This window comes from Erinaceus europaeus, chromosome 9, assembly GCF_950295315.1.
Source record: "Erinaceus europaeus chromosome 9, mEriEur2.1, whole genome shotgun sequence".
In the NCBI taxonomy this organism is placed as follows: Eukaryota; Metazoa; Chordata; class Mammalia; order Eulipotyphla; family Erinaceidae; genus Erinaceus; species Erinaceus europaeus.
This window is the reverse complement of record NC_080170.1, coordinates 86,674,351-86,694,431: the sequence shown is the minus strand read 5'-3', so window position 1 is coordinate 86,694,431 and position 20,081 is coordinate 86,674,351. Positions and strand designations below refer to the sequence as shown.

Sequence of the window (20,081 nt, the reverse complement as noted above, 5' to 3'; positions counted from 1 at the left end):
AAAAGTGAGAATGAGTCCATATTTAGGAGCTCAGCTCTGCAGGGTTTCTCCTGCATAATGGCTCTAAATTATGCCACACACAATGGAGGACTTGCTTTTTCCTAAGAAAAGATGACTTATCAAACTGTGCTATCTTTCTAGTAAATTGAGTAGAAAAAAGAATTTAACAAGGATGAAAATAGCTTTGATACCAGAGGAGCCACACACATTCCCCAATAATGATCAAATGATTAAGGAGAAAGAATAAGATTAACGTGGAACTCTTAAATTGTCCCATTTAACATCCATTTTCTCAACTTTCATGCAGTAGTGTGTATAGACGGTTTCTTTAAATTTTGTGAATATAGTGATGATCTTATATAGAATCAGTAGTAGATTTAATTCAGACTAATGAAGAGTTTTATAAGATTAAAAAACTCTGATGTCCTAATAATCTCATAGAAAGTTATATCTGTTATATTATGTAAAATAAAATTAGTATTGGGTCACGTAGACTACCCATATTTTCCTTAAAGCAAAAATTCCAAAGGTAATCAATACAGAAAGTTCTTAATTTAATTTAGTGAGTTTTTTTTTTGTTGTTGTTGTTTTTACAAGAGCACTGCTCAACTCGCTCAATTCTGGCTTATGGTGGTACCATACAGGGGATTGAACCTGGGACTTTGGAGCCTCAGGCATGAGAGTCTCTTTGCATAATCACTTTGCAATCTACTCCCACACAGATAGTTTTACAATAGTTTTGACACCCAAATATAGGAAAGGTGCATAAATATTGCTGACTATAAAGCCCATGTATTTGTTCTGATCTGGGGCCCATATTCAGCTAAGGAGACTATGTGACCTCTGCATCCCTGTAGATCTGAGCTCACATTCTATGGTCATAAGTAGGAACACACCAAGCTGCCACAATATCAGGACCCATTTTCCTCAGGTATAGCATAGAGTATGTTGTTCAGCCTCCCTTCAGAGGATGCAACATTCTCTGCTGTTGTTCATCCACATTGAGGGCAGGTCCTATGGGGGCCCACAAAGGGGTCTATTGTGTTCTTCCTGATAGGAATGACCGGTAACAATAGAGAGGGATTTATTTGAGGTCTAGGCCCATCATGTCTGTTTGGGAGTCTCAGGACTCCCAGAATTGGGCCCCAGCTGATGGGGTGGCCTGATAGTGACTAAAGAGTCATCATTAAAGTATGCCAGTCTCTTGCCATTATTCAGCTTTTGCAGTCCTTGCTTTGATAAGGTTAGCTTTAGAGTGAAAGAAGGAAGTATAATAGGAAGTAGGTGAGGATGGTATCTAAGTCTAAGTAGACACTATGCCATTATGAACTTGATACTGACTCACTGCAGACTATTGTGTACTTTTGCTTTCAGATACATATTTTGCCCTAATTTATGGATACACATGCAAACACATGTTCTATCTCTTTGGACCTGGTCTATATCTAGGTTTTGGGACTCTGTTAGGAAGTAAACCACCTGGAATGGAATTAGAGAATCCTATGAAAGGAAAAGTTTCACTGGAGTAATGAGGCCGAAGAGTTGACATTCCACACCTGACATTTCTGTACACAGTCTGAGATGAAGCATGCTGAGGTGGTACTCCTTGCATTGATTAGTTTGGTATCAGTGGTATGAATTGAGAGAAGCATGCAGGAAAGTAACCCCCACCCTAGAGGTTCCAGGACTGGGGAAAATATAGGCTCTATAGAGGAAGCAGGAGGTTCCTGCTCTTTTAGGTTGTCAGAAGGCAATAGATAGTTATTGCTATAACATTGTTTGGCAATTGAGTTAACTTTGAAATATCACTTTGTTAGGATTTGCTGTATCATATAAAACATCACCATAATGTATGTCCTTTGACATTATTTGTATATAGCTGTGCTATTGGTTGCTTCTTTTCTCCTTGGTCTAAGCTTCTAAGAGAGTCATCATATCAAAGACTCAGCCTATGGTCTGTGCATTAAAAAGTTCCCATATTAGGGAGCTACTCTCTTCCATGATTCAGCTTTCTGGTCGTTTATAAAGCCATGACATCATCTCCCCAGATAATAACTTGGATACACCTGCATATCAGATTTCAGGCTCAGGGGAAAAAAAAAAAAAAACTAGTATAACCACAGGCCCCTTGGAATATAACTAAAATATGATACTACTAGCTATCTACACAATGGAGACCCCCCCCTCCACTCTTCTTCTGCACTATTTAAGCTTCATGATTAGTCAACGATTTGTTTGGCTTTATATGTTAACTCTCTTTTCAGCCACCAGGCTCAAGATGTTAGCATGATGCCAAACAGACTTCCCTGGACAGAAACCCCAACAATTTGTCCTGGAGCTCTGATTCCCCAGAACCCCACCCCACTAGGGAAAGAGTGGCAGGCTGGGAGTATGGATCAAACAGTCAATGCCCTTGTTCAGCAGAAAAGCAATTACAGAAGCCAGACCTTCCACCTTCTGCATCCCACAATGGTCTTGGGTCCAATCTCCCAGAGGGTTAAAGAATAGGAAAGCTATCAAGGGAGAGGACGGGATACAGAGTTCTGGTGGTGGGAACTGTGTGGAGTTGTACCCCTCTTATCCTATGGTTTTGTCAGTTTTTCCTTTTTATAAAGAATTTAAAAAAATAGTTTTGACACATCAACATAGAATTTTAATCTCAATTATAGCATTATTAATACAATACTTTGAAGTAGTCTTCATCTAAGATAACAAGATTTTGTGGATCTTTCTCTATAAATAAGAAAAGGAAAATCAGGATAAATGATGTATAAAAATGTTGTTCATATTTTATTCTTATAACATCAAGTCAAACCAATGAATGAGAACTCTAGCAAATTAATCATAGTAAACCTGTGCTTACTCCTTCAAAATCATCAACAGATCTCCCAAAGAAGCTCAATTTAAAAAATGATAGGTAATGATAAGATATAAGCAGCCTCACAATGTGATTGTGAGGGTTCAGAGTTATTATAAGCACTTTCTTCCTATTCTCTATTTTTTAAAATATTTTATTTATTGATTGATTAGAAAGATAGGAGGACAGAGAGAGAACCAGACATCACTCTGGTACATGTGCTTCCGGGGCTTGAACTCAGGTCCTCACGCTTGAGAGTCAAGTGCTTTATCCACTGCACCACCTCCTGCACCACGCCCATTCTCTATTTTCAAGCAAAAAAACCAAAAAAACAATACACTGAGAGTTATTCAGAGTGATGGCATGATGAACACTGTCATTATAATTACCTATCACAAAATTATATTGGTCTACCTTGAGGAACTGTAAGATCAAAGATTCAATTATTCTTTTTATGCTTCAAGATACATTATGTACCTTGACTAATTTATAAAAGCATTTTTAATAACAAAGTTTGGAGCAAAAAAGAATATACCTATAAACCATAATTTATCTTTTGTGACCTATTCACTGACAGTTGCTCAAGGTTTAATATGCTCCAATAAAATCCATTCTCCACAATTAGTTAGTGATGTTCCCAAATTCAAATGAAATCTTCTCACCCACTCATTAAACATTTTACGACTTCCCATTGCTGTTAGTATTATGACCCTTGATTCTACTGGGTATAACAAAGCCCTGCCTGCTCTGGATGTTATTCATGAAATCTAATCTAAAGCTACTCTCTACCTTCCACAACAGGCTACTTCCAACTTTTAAAAAACATATCCTGGCACATCTGTTTGGCCTTGGTATATAATCTTCCCTCAGCCCTACTCATTTTGGTTAATCAACTTCATAATACCCTACAGGAGATTACCAAGGGAGCATGTGGACCACATATGAGAAATATAAAGCAATTATGTGGAGAACTAGGAGGAAGATAAAAAGATAGCTTTTTTTCTCTACTTAACTTCTGCTTAAAGGTAAAATATGTTTTAAAATATTGACTAGCATGAATATACATAAATATTTCATATATAACATGTTCTGAGACATGCAGTAGGAAAAAATGTTGACAGGACACCCTCTCCTCTTATCTGTAACTTCATGAATGCTTTTCTTTTATTGATGTATTCCTTTTTGTTGCCCTTGTTATTTTATTGTTGTAGTTATTATTGTTGTTGTTGTCATTCTTGGATAGGACAGAGAGAAATGGAGAGAGGAGGGGAAGAGACAGAGGGAGAGAGAAAGATAGACACCTGCAGACCTGCTTCACCACCTGTGAAGCGACTCCCCTGCAGGTGGGAAGTCAGGGGCTCTAACTGGGATCCTTACACCGGTCCCTGCACTTTGCACCACCTGTGCTTAACCTGCTATGCTACCGCCCTACTCCCTTGAATGCTTTACTTAACCAATAAGACTAAGACACAATTTTTTCTGTAGACACTCAAAACATTATGTGCTTCTGTGTAGCATTATAGTAATTATGACTTTTATTTATTTCAAAGTAGTTGATTAGTTCTTCTCAACCATTCACTGAATTCTCTCATGAGAGCATGCAGTGGGGTATATTTTAGATAGCTTTTCTTCTTTCATAGCACTTAACATATATACGTACTTGATATTCTTTCCATAATCACAGAGAAACGTGTGTTGGAAACATGCAAAAGTATATCTATATTTGAAATATAGTTTACATTTGAAACAAGCATATATAAATAACATAAATGTAATTTAGCTAAAATCAAGGCTCTTCAAAGGGAGAGCTTTTATTTTTTTCCTCTTATTTGTTTTTTATTTAATTTTTCATTTATATTTATTAGGACAGAGAAAGATCAAGGTGTGGAATAGTGACAGAGAAGTTGAAAGACAGAAAACTACATCATGCTTCATGAGTGGTGACTCACGAAGCTTCTCCCTTATAGTTAGGGACTGAGGATTTGGTGCCTGGTTTGTACTCAACTGGGGCTGCCACTGCCCACCCCCTCTCTCTTATTTGTAACCAATAAACCTTAACTCTGTCTACTTCATTTTATATTGATTTTAGTAAACAATCTTTATGTCATACATTTATCTATTTGCTACAACTTGTTAGGACAAAGTTCAAATATGGCTGGGTTCATGATGCCTACAATTATTGCAAAATTTTTTGCTGTAAAACAGATTAAGAGGCCCTACTCAGCAAGCACTGAGCCAACTACTTCCCTGGCTGCTTCAGGAACATGTGGCAGGCTCTGTACTGTGATGGATAACATATGAAGTGCATAGAGTTGCCCATATGCTGCTGCAATTTTCCTGTACAGGATGTGCTCTTTGGACTTAATAATGGTGATTTAGGACGCTGGTGAAAATTCTAGTTCTCTTTAGATATCATTCAGAGTTCCCAGGCAGGGGCTAGCAAACCTATAATCCCACACTGCAGGGAAGAGAATGAGAGAAGGGAAAAGAGACCACTAAGACTGGCATGTATTAAAAGTGATCAGATGAGTTTGTACTACCTATCATAGAAAGGTACTGATATTTCTACCGAAATTCTGAAAGTTGAATAAAAGAATGTAGTAGATCACATAAATCACTTCTAATCTAGACTGGGATTGGAATATGGAATATGCACATTATCTCTATCTGAACATCTACATTTAAATATATGTATATTTTTAACAAGCAGGTCACTATTTTGGATTTTTGAAAGGGTTCACTTAAAAAAGTGCCAGTGGAGGCAGGATGACAGGGTGTGTGATGTGATAAAGAGACAGAGTAGATATTATGAATTACCTTGTTTATAGGAAAACTAGTTCAGATGACTAAAACTTAAAGATGTACAAGCAAATAGAGACTGGTATGATGAGATGAGTCAATAGTATAATTAAAATAGGGTGATTGCAAAAACCAAATCACAATCAGCATGTAACCAATGGAAATAAATTCTCTGTAAAATGTGGTTGATAGTATCAATTGAAAAAGAATACTTCATGAAAGAAGTATTAGGCGGGGAATTAAGCATATCATAGGCAAGCCTCATAAAGTAGCAATGGGATGCATAGATAGTTGTTTCTGATTCAAGTTCAATCTCACTAAAGGAAAGGCATTCGTAGCACTCTGATGGTTGAATAGACAGCCTCAGGAAGTTGGGTGAATGTGGACAACTAAAGGGCTCAATCTTATTCCAGAATACTGATTTTCAAATTTGCCAGACCATCAGAATTACTTGAGGAACTTCACAATCATGTCAAGAATCAAGACAAGTGAGCCTTATGAGTAGGCAGAGCATAGGATCTAAGGGCTAACTGATCCATCTGTGATGATACAGATTAATTTGAACATGATGGAGAAGGTGATTTCTAAAAGTCTTTTCATCCCCGGGACCTCACTCTAACTTTCTTTATAATTTCCATTGAAAATAATATTGAAAGAACTGATAATGGAAAGAGGGCTTCACAGAAGATTTGAAGTCTTACTACCTATGAGGTTTCCAGTGAGAATCTTTAGGCTCTTCAGTTATTTCTATGCTTTGTACTTAATTTGTTGGTTACCTGTGCTAGTACAGCTATTTGCAAAAGAGATAAAAAGGTTTTGCTAGTTACTTCAATTTATTCATTTAGTGATTTCTATTCCGACAAAACTAATGACTCCAAACTACACAGGGAAATCATAACTTGGTGATAAAGAAATAAGAAGTAGCGAATCAATCAAGGGAGAGCTATTTGAAATAAAATAAAATAAAATACATTTGGCAATATTCAGATTACAAGTGTGGGATGTGTAATGGATATGTGGATGCAGGCTGGGAAGTATTCTTAAGCTTCCCTGCAAAAGCAAACATATGGGATGTTTGTTAACATACAGATTTTAAGATTGTACCCAAGAGATTTTGGGTTAGTAAATCTTAAATGGAAATTTATGTTTTTAGTAAGCAGAAAGAACAACTGCGCAGGTCACACATAGAAACTAATATTATACAACGATCTCTAATATAATTCAATAGAAATCTCTGTAATGGTGGAGTTTCTCTACATATATACTTTTGAGTGAGCTACTACTTAGACACATATCAGGGAATCCGGCTGTAGAATATATTTTGTTGGGAGTAGGGCAGTAGCAAAGCAGGTTAAGCGCAGGTGGCGCAAAGCGCAAGGACAGGCATAAGGATTCAGGTTCGAGCCCCCAGCTCCCACCAGCAGGGGAGTCACTTTACAAGCAGTGCAGCAAGTCTGCAGGTGTCTATCTTTCTCTCCCCCTCTGTCTTCCCTCCCCTCTCCATTTCTCTCTGTCCTAGCAACAACAACAGCATCAATAACAATAACAATAACTACAACACTAAAACAACAAGGCAACAAAAGAAAATAAATAAGTAAATATTTAAAAAAACTAAAAAAGAATATATTTTGTTTTGGCACAAGGGGCATGAAGTTTTCTCTTGTATTGTTAATGACCACTGTGAGAGATGATATGATACAATATTTTAATAGAATAGCATGGACTACTTTCCTTCAGGATTTTCCCACTTAATCAGTCACTAAGTACATACAGCAGTGTGATTTTATCAGTATTATCAGAATAAACTTTATTCCAGTTCCAGTCTGTAGATAATGATTTACAACATAATAATAGGATAAGTGAAAATTTGTGATTAACTTCATTTACTTGTATTAAAATGACTGAAAAGTGGGAAGTAGGTATGTTATTGGACATTAACTTCCTGTCTTGCCTTGGTTGACCAGATCAGGTACATAAGCTATGACCTATTAGAAGGGGATACATCATGAGATTATGAAGAAATCCATCAAAATCACAGACAATTCCTTCCTAAGCAAACAATAGAAACAGTCTGCCAAGAAAGTCACAACAGAAGAAATTGAGATTCTAAGCTCTTTCATGGATGGATTTAGTCCCAATAAAAATTCTAAATTAAAGAGCATCAGGGTGTAGTATTCATTAGGTATCCCAAACAGACAAGCCAGCAGATTCTTCTTAAAAAAAAATTAGTTGTGTTTCTATGCCATATTTAGCAGGGAATGCAAAGCTTTATCTTTATTGGACCTTTTCTGAGAACCACTCTGATAAAAAAAAAAAACAACTACCAAATGCACACATAAACACATACACACACACACACACACACACACACACACACACATACACACAATATCCAAATAGATGGGGGCCTTAGCACAAGAGCATGGGGAATAGTTGATTTGGATGCTGGAATGAGAGTGCATAATCATGTCAAAATAATTCACCCCAAGCCGAAAAGAAAATAAGTGGGAACTAGGGCAGAAAAGAAAGAACATTAATGGATCCGCCTCTTTTACCCCAGAGACAAAGGCTCTTTCTGCACATTCACATTAGCATTTTGGCATATGAAAATGAATTCTAAGGCTAGTCTACAACAAATGATTGCTCTCCTAACAACTAGAATCTTAGACACACTCATGTGGTTGACAATAAGTGATCTAAGAAATTTTGTTTGCTTTAGAGATCCTGCAATTGGCAATACATATGTCATATTTACAGTTGATATTGACAATATTCTATGACTTTTGAAGTCTGATGAAGTTGTCTGGTTCTTAGGAGAATTTACTTTAAAAATTGTTTATGGGATCTGGGCAGTAGCGCAGCGTATTAAGCACCCATGGCGCAAAGCGCAGGGACTGGTTTAAGGATCCTGGTTTGAGCCCAGGTTCCACACCTGCAGGGGGTCACTTCACAGGCGGTGAAGCAGGTCTGCAGATGTCTATCTTACTCCTCCTCTCTGTCTTCCCCTCCTCTCTATTTCTCTCTGCCTTATACAACAATAACGACAGCAGTAACAACAATGACAAAACAAGGGCAACAAAAGGGGGAGAAAACAGCCTCCAGGAGCAGTGGATTCATAGTGCAGGCACTGAGCCCCAGCGATAACCCTGGAGGCAAAAAAAGTAATAATAATAAAATAAAAAAATAATAAGAACTATTTATGGGCCAGAAAAGGAGATGTATAGACTTAAGAAGCAATGTTTCTAAACCTTTCCTCAGTTCTTTCAGGATTTAGTGTGGACTTATTTCATCAGCTTTTTATATTCCATACTATATAATTTTTGTTTTAAAACTATGCTTTATATGAACTTTATTATTTTACCTTGGTGAGTAACCCTCTGTGGGCTCAACTTGTTTGATGGCCACAATTGAACAGGTATAATTTTATTGATGTAGTTTATCACTAGTTAAATGGGATGAAAATACTGGTTTTCTGGTGTCTAATCCCATGAACTGTTAGTAATGTTATATTACCTCCAAAAATTAACTTCATATTCCTACAGAATTTAATAAAATTGATTTATAGAAATCAAAATTGTTCAAAAGAATAAAAAGGATTGGTTTTGTCTGAGTAACTGTGCTTATGTATTGACCCACATAGTCAACGACTGCCACCTCTCCAGATTCAAAGAAGGTCTCGAAACTTTACATCAGGCTCAACCTGACGCTGTTAACTGGCTACGGAAGAAGGGCAAATGCTAGAAGAAGAAGAATTAGTATCTCCATATCCTATACCATGTGTGATTTCAATGTTTATTGGCAAACTTTTTCATTTCAGATAGAGAGACAAAGACAGAAAGAGACCAGGTAGTGGTGCACATGGTTGAGTACACATTATAATGGGCAAATATATTGGTTTGAGCCCCTGGTCCCCACCTGCAGGGAGGAAGCTTTGCAAGCTGTAAAGCAGTGCTTCAGGTGTCTGTCTTTCTTACTCTCTACCTCCCCCTTCCTTTTCAATTTCTGACTGTCTCTATCCAATCAATCAATAAAAAATAATAATGAGACAGAGACAGAGAGACACAATAGCACCAGAGGTTTGTCTGGGGTTATGGGGCTACAGCTAGCCCTATGTTTTAGTTTTTTGTGCTCATAATTCAATCTTTGTATGTATGTATGTATGTATGTATGTATGTATGTATGTATGTATGCAGGTATGTATGTATGTATGTATGTATGTATGTATGCATGTATGTATGTATGGATATCATGATTTGCATTCCAAGGTTGCAATTTAGCCAAATACAAAGCTTTGATAAATCTCTGTGACCTACAGTTCTGGCACCAATCTTAGATTTTGTTCTTCTTCTTATGGTGTCCCCTGAATAAATTCCATTATAAACACTATGACTTGGCTAAAAGCCTAATTTTTTCTTTCTCTCCCCCTGGACTTCTTGCTCACTGGCTCCACTAGGGACAGTAGGTAATAAGTTACTGGGTCTTTGAAAAGGGGAAAGGGCATAGGGAAAAGGAAAAGCAACAAAAACGAGAAGATAAAGAAGGTAAAATACATAGGATTTAGTTTTCAAATGCTTTCAACATTTGCAAATAAGAATCACATATGTACCCCAGTGAGTATATCTGGACTGATTAATAGTTGAGGTTAAGTTTGCAAGAAAAGGCTCCTAAGTATTTATTAGTGGTTTTAGTTTTTCATTTTACTTAGTTCCTGCTAAAATCTCAGCTTGAGTTGTATTCTTTGAATCATAAATAAGGCAAATATTGTACAATTGCTGGATAACAGTACTTTTAACTCAACCATGCATTATACTTCATAAATCCTATAACTATTTATTTAAACAATATGCAGCTAAAAGAAGTACACACACAGTCAGATGATTTAACACCTAACAATAAAACCCTACTAGGATGGATAGAGAGGCAGACAGTCATATTTTGAAATTCTAGTGCTTTCTCATTTATTCCCAGTTATATCTCCTAAAATATGTAGATGATAAAGAAAATGAGTGGGGACAGAGGAGACATTCTGAAGTGAAGCTCTGAGCAGTGGAAAGGATGCACTGTTGTAATTAATCTTGTCTTATTCAAACCAACATGGGACTGTTCATTCAACAAATATCTGTGAAGTGTCTTCAACTTTCAGGTCTTCTGTTTATTCAAATGTTTGTGAAGAGGACACATGTTCTGCCCTTTAAAGAGGCTAGTGAGAATGGTAACCAGGGAACAGTAAGTACCATGTGTAAGACTTTCAGGCAATAGGAAATAATTGTCTTTATCCAGCACTGAAATATCCATGAAGATTTCCTATAAAAAGGGAGTCATTGGGAGTCGGGTGGTAGCACAGCGGGATTAGCACACGTGGTGCAAAGCTCAAGGACCGGCTTAAGGATCCCAGTTCGAGCCCCCGGGTCCCCACCTGCAGGGGAGTCCCTTCACAGGCAGTAAAGCAGGTCTATAGGTGTCTATCTTTCTCTCTCCCTCTGTCTTCCCGTCCTCTCTCCATTTCTCTCTGTCCTATCCAACAAGGATGATAACAATAATAACTACAACTATAAAACAACAAGGGCAACAAAAGGGAATAAATAAATAGTTTAAAATAAACATATAAAAAAAGAAGGGAGTCATTCTGTTACTGAAAAGTTTGTATTCTTTATTAATCATTCTCTCTCTAGAAATGACTTGTAACATTTTATTTATTTATTATTTGTTAAGATAGAGACAGAAAGACAGAGATAGTGAAAGAGATCCTAATACCAAAGCTTTCCTTAATACAATGGAGGATGTTCTCAAACCTGCGTGGTGCACATGGCAAAGCAGCTCACCATCCAAGTGAGCTATTTTGCACAGGGGCCATACTAATCTTCTCTGTATCGTTCCAACTTTAGTATATGTGCTGCCAAAATGAGCACAAGTGAGCTATTTTGCTAGCTCAGTATTTAACATTTTAAAGGCCCTCAATGTAATTAAAATATGCTAGGGATAATAGATGTAAACATTCACTAGATTTAAACTCCTCCTTACTGATCACTTAATGTTTTCTCCACACATAAAGTCAGTAATGTCTAAGCACAGAATGGCACTGCTTTGAAATTCTGTACACTCAGCATATAAACCAAAGCTCCTCACCTCTGTTCTTTGACTGAGGGTAGGAGATCAACCAAAGAAACCACAACCCGGCTTATCCATAGTCACTCACTGAGCTCTCTGTGGCCAGAGCCTGGCTGCACACTGTAATTGTACCCCATCATTGCATTTTTCCTCTTGTGTTAAATCAATAGTTTATGACATGTACAAGGGAAAGCTGTAAATTTAATTTTGTCCCCTGCAGTGCAATTCCTATCTTGTTTGCTAGCAACATAATAAATTTACTTGTTCTCTAGACCCCCCCCCACCCAGTAGAGCAACTGGGGGATAAAAAAAGAGAGAAAACAGCAAAGCACAATTAGGTAGAGAGATTAAAATGGGATTAATCAGAAGCTCAGCTAAAGATAGACATATGCTTTTTATATATGTATATGTTTTTCCATGTCCCCAAGCAGAGATGATAATTATAAAAAGTGAGCTTTCTAATATGGAGAAGGGTCTACGGCCATACCACCCTGAACACGCCCGATCCCATCTAATATGGAGAAGGGGTATAAATATTGTTGACTGTAAACCCCATAGATTTGATTTGGTCTGGGGCCCATATTTATACCCCTCCCCCACATTAGGGAGCTACTGTCTTCCCTGATGCAGCTTTCTGTCCCTTTTTTAGCCATGACATCACCTCCCAAGACAATAACTTGGCTCCACCTGCATATCAGATTTCAGGCTCAGAGAAAAGAAAAAAAAAAAAAAAAAAACTAGTATAGCCACAGGTCCTTCGGAATATAACTAAAATATGTCTACTAGCTATCTACAAAACGGAGGACCCCCCAACACTTCATCTGCACTATTCCAGCCTTTAGATCCATGATTGTTCAACAATTTGTTTGGCTTTGTATGTTAACTCTCTTTTCAGCCACCAGGTTCCAGAAGCTAGCATGATGCTGACCAGACTTCCCTGGACAGACAACCCCACCAATGTGTCCTGGAGATCTGATTCCCCAGAGCCCCATCCTACTAGGAAAAGAGAGAGGCAGGCTGGGAGTATGGATCGACCAGTCAATGCCCATGTTCAGCGGGGAAGCAATTACAGAAGCCAGACCTTCCACCTTCTGCATCCCACAATGACCTTGGGCCCATACTCTCAGAGGGTTAAAGAATAAGAGAGCTCTCAGGGGAGGGGATGGGATAAGGAGATATAGTGGTGGGAATTGTGTGGAGTTGTACCCCTCTTATCCTATGATTTTGTTAATGTCTCCTTTTTTAAATAAATAAAAAAATTAAAAAGTGAGCTTTCTCTCTTTGCCTTGGATTTATGGATGGCACAGATGGATAGTTTATAATTGTGAGGAAATTCAGACCAAAAAGTTTGGTTCACAGATCTTATGTGCTGCCTACCCCACACCCTTGTTTCATTCCTTATCACCAGGAGCCTATACTTCTGATTCCCCTGAGTCTCTTTACTGCTTTATGTGTAATAAGCTCTGAGTTCCATTTACCTTCCCATTCCATTGGTCTTTTAAACTTTTAAAGTCCTGATGAGTAACATCTAGAGAAGTTGTGGTCTGATAATATCATCTATCTATCTATCTATCTATCTATCTATCATCTATCATCTAGCTAATTATCTTGCTTATCTTATCTTGCTTCTCATTCTAGAAGATAAGTTCAGTGGGAGCAGGGAACATGCCTGTTTTACTCCTAGTGATTATCATACTGACATGCATGCATGTATTTGGGATTTTTTTTTCTTTAAAGCTCTTTAATCTGAAGATAATTTTATCAAATCTACTCAGCCTAGAACTTAAGCAATTTATGCAATTGCATTGCATATGAGCTAAGATGTTTATCTTCACAGAAGAATTTTATACAAATCTACTACTTTTTTTTTCTATTTATAAAATGGAAACATTGACAAGACCATAGGATAAGAGGGGTACATTTCCACACATTGCTCACCCCCAGAAGAACAGAGAGGATGGGAAACTCATCCAGTAGAGTAGATATTATAACATGGGTGAACACTAAGGCTCAAACCTTAGGCGCCAAATAGGAACACCAGGTGTGACAGGTGTTGTGATGGCTCTCCTTCTTTATAAACTTTGTCCCTCTCTCCATTTGTATTTCAAACTCTCTGTGTCTTTCTATCATAAATTTTAAAAAGACAGAAGGAGCCCTCTCGGAGAGGTAGAATAAAGAAAGGTATGAAGCCATGGCACACTGGTAAGAACAGTAAGTAGAAAAGATTAAGGTGTGTGCTTATGTGTGTGTGGATAAAAACTAACAAACTGAATTAAAATGATAAAAATCCAGTGATTTATAATTGGTATATCTTTTGTCTTTGTTTCATATTTCTCTCTGTCCATCCAGATGCCCATCCATCCCTCTGTTGAATACCTCCTACTAAGTCTATTGTTGTATAAGTGACATAAGTGCAAAACATAAACACAGGCCAAGACAGTACTTTCCCTGCCCTGTGAAGATGTATTCTGACATGTATTGTTCTCAACATTTCCTGACCATTATAATAGGGCAAATAGATCTGTCAATAATCATGAAGACCAACAAGTAGAACTGAAACAGTGTCAGAGTCATCTATAGAAGTGTTGGGTAATGAGTGGAGTCTATATTGCAAAGAAGTAATTATGAAGCCAAAAGAGGAAGGTAAGGAACAAAAAGGAGGGGTGAAGAAATAAAATAAAATAAACTGTGGATCAACAAGTTGATACCACATATATGGGACAGTTGAAATTTTTCATCTTTTTTAAAAATTGTATTTACTTTATTTTTGAGAGAGATGCAGAGAGAGAAAGACACAGAGACAAATACCAGAGCACTATACAACTCTGGCTTATTGTGGTGTGGGGGAGTGAACCTGGGACTTCAGAGTCTCAGGCATGAGAGTCTCTTTGCATAACCATTATGCTATCTGCCCCCACCCGAAATTATTCATCTTAAAGTATGGCTAACAAGTGCTTTAAGATCTATTAGTAGATATGTCCTCACAGGGAAAATTAACCTCAGTTAAGGGGTAGGGTGAAGATAACTGTGTTGGGGTAGGCATATTTGGCATCTGGGCATGTGGGGGGAGGGCATTTCTTGAACATCTAACCCTGGCTGGGTGCAGATCGTGATACTTAATGGTTATAAGTTCATTCCAGAACCTCAAAAAGCTGAGGTAGATAACTATCCTAGAGCATATGCAAGTATCTAGAATAGTGATTACTTCAAAGTGCCTGAGTTGGGCAGAAGAGACAATATAATGGCTATGTAAACAGATTCTCCTGCATGTGGCTCCCAGGTTCCAGATGCAATTGCCCATATCACCATAAGCCACAACTGAGTAGTGCTTTGGTAAAGAAAAAAAAAATGTCTGAGAGTAAATACTCCTTAGAAATGAGCTACAATGTAAAGTGTACCTCTATAATGAGTTTCAGAAATGTTGAAAAATAGATATTATTGGAAAAGGATAATTGTTCAAATCATTCCATTTTCTAGGAAATTTAATAGACTCCACCAGTTCATTACCATTGTATTTGTTTTTGAGAAGATACCTTGAGAGCTTTTCTTTAGTGACTAATGGGCCTATTAGGGTACAGGAAATGACATCCCTAAAGGGGAGCTCTCTGTGCCATGGTGGGTGGCAAACTTATGCTGCATTGCCCAAATATCAAAGAACATTCATTTACATTTGAAACAGATAGAAAAAGCACCATCATTTTATTGTCAGTCTTGTTCCAATCAACCCACCCCTCATTATGACTGCCAAGTAGTCCTTTGATAGAAATTCATCCCAGAAATAGTGTTTAAAATTTTAATGAGAATATTTTGATGTTTGTAGCTTCTAAACTGTCCCCTCAGAAAAAAAAAAAATCCTATGGAAGGAAGCATTTTCTTCCTCTTTACTTTTTCATGTAATAAGTCCCTAAGCATATAACTTGCAGAGTCCTGACAAGATTGATTGGAAACCCCCCAGCTATGCAGTGTATATTCTTTCACCCTGTGATGTGAGTTGACAGCGTACAGAGCAGCCCAGATGACCTAAACAATTTCTCCACTGACACTGAAAATTCCAATACTAGTAATTAACGGTTCAGGAAAATCAAGGAGCCAATATTTACTAGATAAGATAGTATAGGTACAGTTTCTCATCTAATTACCACAAGACGCATCATTGCAAGACTGGCCAGCTCCTCATGGGTCGCGAGCGCTTCCACACTACGATCATCATCTCTGGCATTATGCTATTCCACTGCAGAATACTGTGCCCCAGTATGGTTCCGTAGCCCCCATGTCCACTTGATCGATTCCAAATTATATTCCTCCATGAGGATAATTTCTGGAACCATCCGTTCCACCCCGGTTCCATGGCTGCCAGTTCTTAGCAACATCGCCCCGCCAGATATTCGTCGGGATGCGGCATCATCTAAGTTCATTTCCCATGTCTACGCTCGACCGGACCTGCCAATATACGCGGATATCTTCGCCCACCCTGTCCAACGCTTGACGTCTCGTCATCCAATCTGGTCTCCTATGCCTACACTGAACTTCTCTGTTCCAGACTCTTGGAAACAGAGTTGGCAGTCAGCTGAGGTAAAGAACAAACACCTCATCACAGACCCCTGCAAGCATCAACCCGGCTTTGACCTAGCACGTTATGATTGGGCCCTCCTCAATCGCTATCAAACAGGCCATGGCCAGTGCGCCGCTATGTTCCATCGCTGGGGAGCCAGAGACGACCCGAGCTGCCCCTGCGGCTACAGACAGACTATGACCCACATAGTCAACGACTGCCACCTCTCCAGATTCAAAGGAGATCTCAAAACTTTATATCAGGCTCAACCTGACGCTGTTGACTGGCTACGGAAGAAGGGCAAATGCTAGAAGAAGAACCACAAGACACAATGCAATTCATTGTACATTTGTAAAAAATTATTTCAAAGTCTGCTGTCATGCTGTTTTTTTCTTGTTGTTGTTGTTTTTGTTTTCCTAATATGACTCTTCTCTTCAAAGGGACAGATCTAGAAGACTTAAAATTTTGTTTGTTGATTAAATACTTTTATCCCTACACCTACAAGTTGGAATAAGGCAAAGGAGAAGAAAGAAGAAGCTAAAGAAGGAGGAGGAGGAAGAGGAAGGGGTAGGGGAAGAAGAATGAGAACAAGTAACTCCTTAAATTGCTATTTCCCCTAAGATGCCATTAGTGAATCTAGTAATGGGATCATTGTTATAGAACACCCTTCATGATATTCCAGCTTATATACCAGCTAGAGCAAAATGAAAAAGGCAGGCTGAGGCAAATGAGGATCACAGCAGCTGAGACATTCACCAGAGTTTAAGTTTCCATAGTCAGTGTCTTTCTTAATTCACATTCTTTGCTTCCCATTATGAAAGATGTGACAGCAAATAACACAGTACTTCTTTTATTGTGTTTACAGGAAGTAGAGAACCTAGCTATGCCGAGAGAAAATTCCCTGCAGAACAAGTCCCTCTGGTAATTAAAGTTGTTTTATAATTTTATTATTTATTTCAAAAGCAGAGTTCCCCTCCAAGCTATGTCTCTTTCTTTATGCATATCTTTCTTTTTTAACTTTAATTACTTTATTTATTTGATAGAGAAATTGAGAGGGGTGGGGGAGATCAAGAGGGAGAGAGACAAGACACCTTCAGCACTGCTTCACTGATTATGAAGCTTCCCCCTGCAGGTTGGGGAGCTTGAACCAGGATCCTTGTGCATTGTAACCAGGGTCCTTATGCCACCACCCAACCCCTAAACTTAACACTTTCTTCATAGAACCAATAATAATAATAATAATAATAATAATAATAATAATGCTCTCAGCTGCAAACATTTTAAAAACCAAATTCATTTGTCTCCCTCTTCATGCCATTGATTACTGTCAGTGAATCGCCTGAAATCAGGCTCATCTGTTTGTAATATCTGCCATTCTGCATACTTTGAGTTTGAGTTGGACAAAAACTTGTGTCTCCTGTTACAAACTGTAAACACCAATAGCAGGCACTGAGTATTTAGCCTAAATCACTACTGTTTTTAATTGATTAGCTTTAATGTTACTTTTGAGAAGTCATGACATGGTAACCAACTCTATTAGTCTTTTAGTCCATTTCTTATGTCTCCTATATGAATTACCATGATGCTTACACTTCTAACACACACACAAACACACACACAGACACACACACATTTCAAGATCCTATGCAATAAGGTAGTATAATAAATATTTATTACATATTTAATATATAAACACATATTGGGTTGTTGGAAAAGTTATGACACATTTTTGCATGGAAAAACACATGATGGCTTTTCTGATGACCCAGTATATTGAAGATAGAGACAGAGATAAAGAGGCTATCAGAGTGAGAGTGAAAGAGACTTAAGATTCCTTCAATGCTGTGGGGACTGGACTCAAATCTGTGTCATGCACATGGCAAAGCAGTACATCTCCCAAGTGAGTTACTTTAGAGAGAGAGAGAGAGAGAGAGAGAGAGAGAGAGAGGAGAGACTTTTACTTTCCTTACCAAGGCTTTACTGGTATTTCATGTCCATATCACTTAACCATTCTAAGCAGGCTCTATCCCTGCCCCGCCTCTTTTTTTTTTTTTTTTTTTTTCAGATAGTGGAGAACAGGCAGATCAAAGAGAGAAGAAACCTCAGAGCATGGTTCCAACACTTCTGAAGCTTCCACTGTGCACTGTGCTATCATGTAGTGGCCAGGGTAAAGCATACTCTGATTAGTCATATCATGGCCCTGAGCAAGTTTTAGTTTGACTAGTCATATTTATAATCATTCTTAGGTTTAGATTTTTCTTTTTTTAAGTTTTTTAAAATTTATTTTATTATCTTATATACTTATTGGATATAGATAGCCAGAAATTGAAATAAAGGGGGGATAGAGATGGAGACAGATACCTACAGACATGCTTCACCACTTGTGAAGCTCTCCCCCTGCAGGTGGGGATCTGGACCTGGGTCCCTGTACATTGTAACATGTACACTCAACCAGATGTGCCACCTCCTGGCCCCAGTTTGGATTTTTCTACCTGCATTAACAGCAAGTAAAAAAAAAACTTAAAATGTATCTATCAATTGTCTTACCTTGTCCAAAACAATCAAAAGAGATTAGTAATATTGTGATTCAGTGTGTTTATTGATATAAGATTGTGTTATATATTTGCAATGTGTTTAACATTGGATTAACAGTGTTTCTATTAATAAAAATGGATAGATAAGTATATACATATGTATACATATATATACATATATACACATAAATAGTCTATAATCCACCCAGTAATTTAAATATATCAATGACTGTATCTATGGCTACCCACTTATAAAAGGTGGTACTTTGTATGGGGTAATGGAATCATAATTTATTTTTGCTTATTTTTTAATTAACGTTTATTTTAAAACATATTTAATTTTAATAGAAACTAAAAGAGGAGAGTAAAGACTAATGTAGATATCACCTCTGGTATATGGCTGCGCCAGGGACTGAACCTGGGGGCTTTTGTGCTTTGTGTTATCTTCTTTGCGCAAAGAAAGTGACAATAAAATGATATTTTATGATTGAAAATGATGATCATGCACGATATTTAAGAACATGTGTTCCTGGGTTAGGGAGCAAGCACACACACACACACACACACACACACACACACACACACACACCAATTAGTTAAATACTGACTAGCTTTTGTATAATGAAAAATATTAAGAGTAAATATAAACTTTTCAGCCCAGTATGTATCTCCACCAATAATTCATCACTTTGGTTAACAATATCTTGGTAATAGGAATAAGGCTGATAAAGCTTAAATATGAAAATGAAACTCTTTTCTCTCTTTCCTAATCTCAATTTCTGCTATGGCTTGGATCCATCATTAAATATTTCTGAAACTCAGAAATTTATATTACTGGACATAAAACATTGGTTGTTGAAAAAGTCATGACATTTTCACATAAAAAAACATATATCGTGGCTTTTCTGACAGCCCAATGATTAAAATATACAAGTATTTATTATTAATAAGAATCAAGTTTTTGCCATCATCTATTTCATACCAGCCACAATACGTGAGAAAGTAGGGAGGGAGAAACACACATCCTTTCCTTCTTTCTTTCTTCTCCTCCCTTCCTTCCTTCCTCCCTTCTTTCCTTCCTGCCTTATTTAGCCTTTCTTCCTTCCTTCCTTCCTCTCAGAGACAGTAAGAAAGAGAGAGGATGGGAGGAAAGAAGAAGCAGAGAGAGAGAGAGAGATACTTCCTTTAATTCACTGGAGGCTAGACCCCAACCTGAGTAACACAAATAACA

General features: G+C 37.7%; 1 protein-coding gene and 1 non-coding gene across 4 annotated transcripts in view; both read right to left on the bottom strand.

Moving 5' to 3' along the window:
- Positions 1-20,081, bottom strand: part of LSAMP (limbic system associated membrane protein) — a 791,240-nt gene that overhangs the window by 430,398 nt on the left and 340,761 nt on the right. The gene's annotated exons all lie outside the window — the stretch shown is intronic.
- Positions 11,459-11,565, bottom strand: LOC132540573 (U6 spliceosomal RNA). Its single transcript, XR_009551771.1, has one exon. It is a non-coding gene; the product is annotated as a U6 spliceosomal RNA (small nuclear RNA).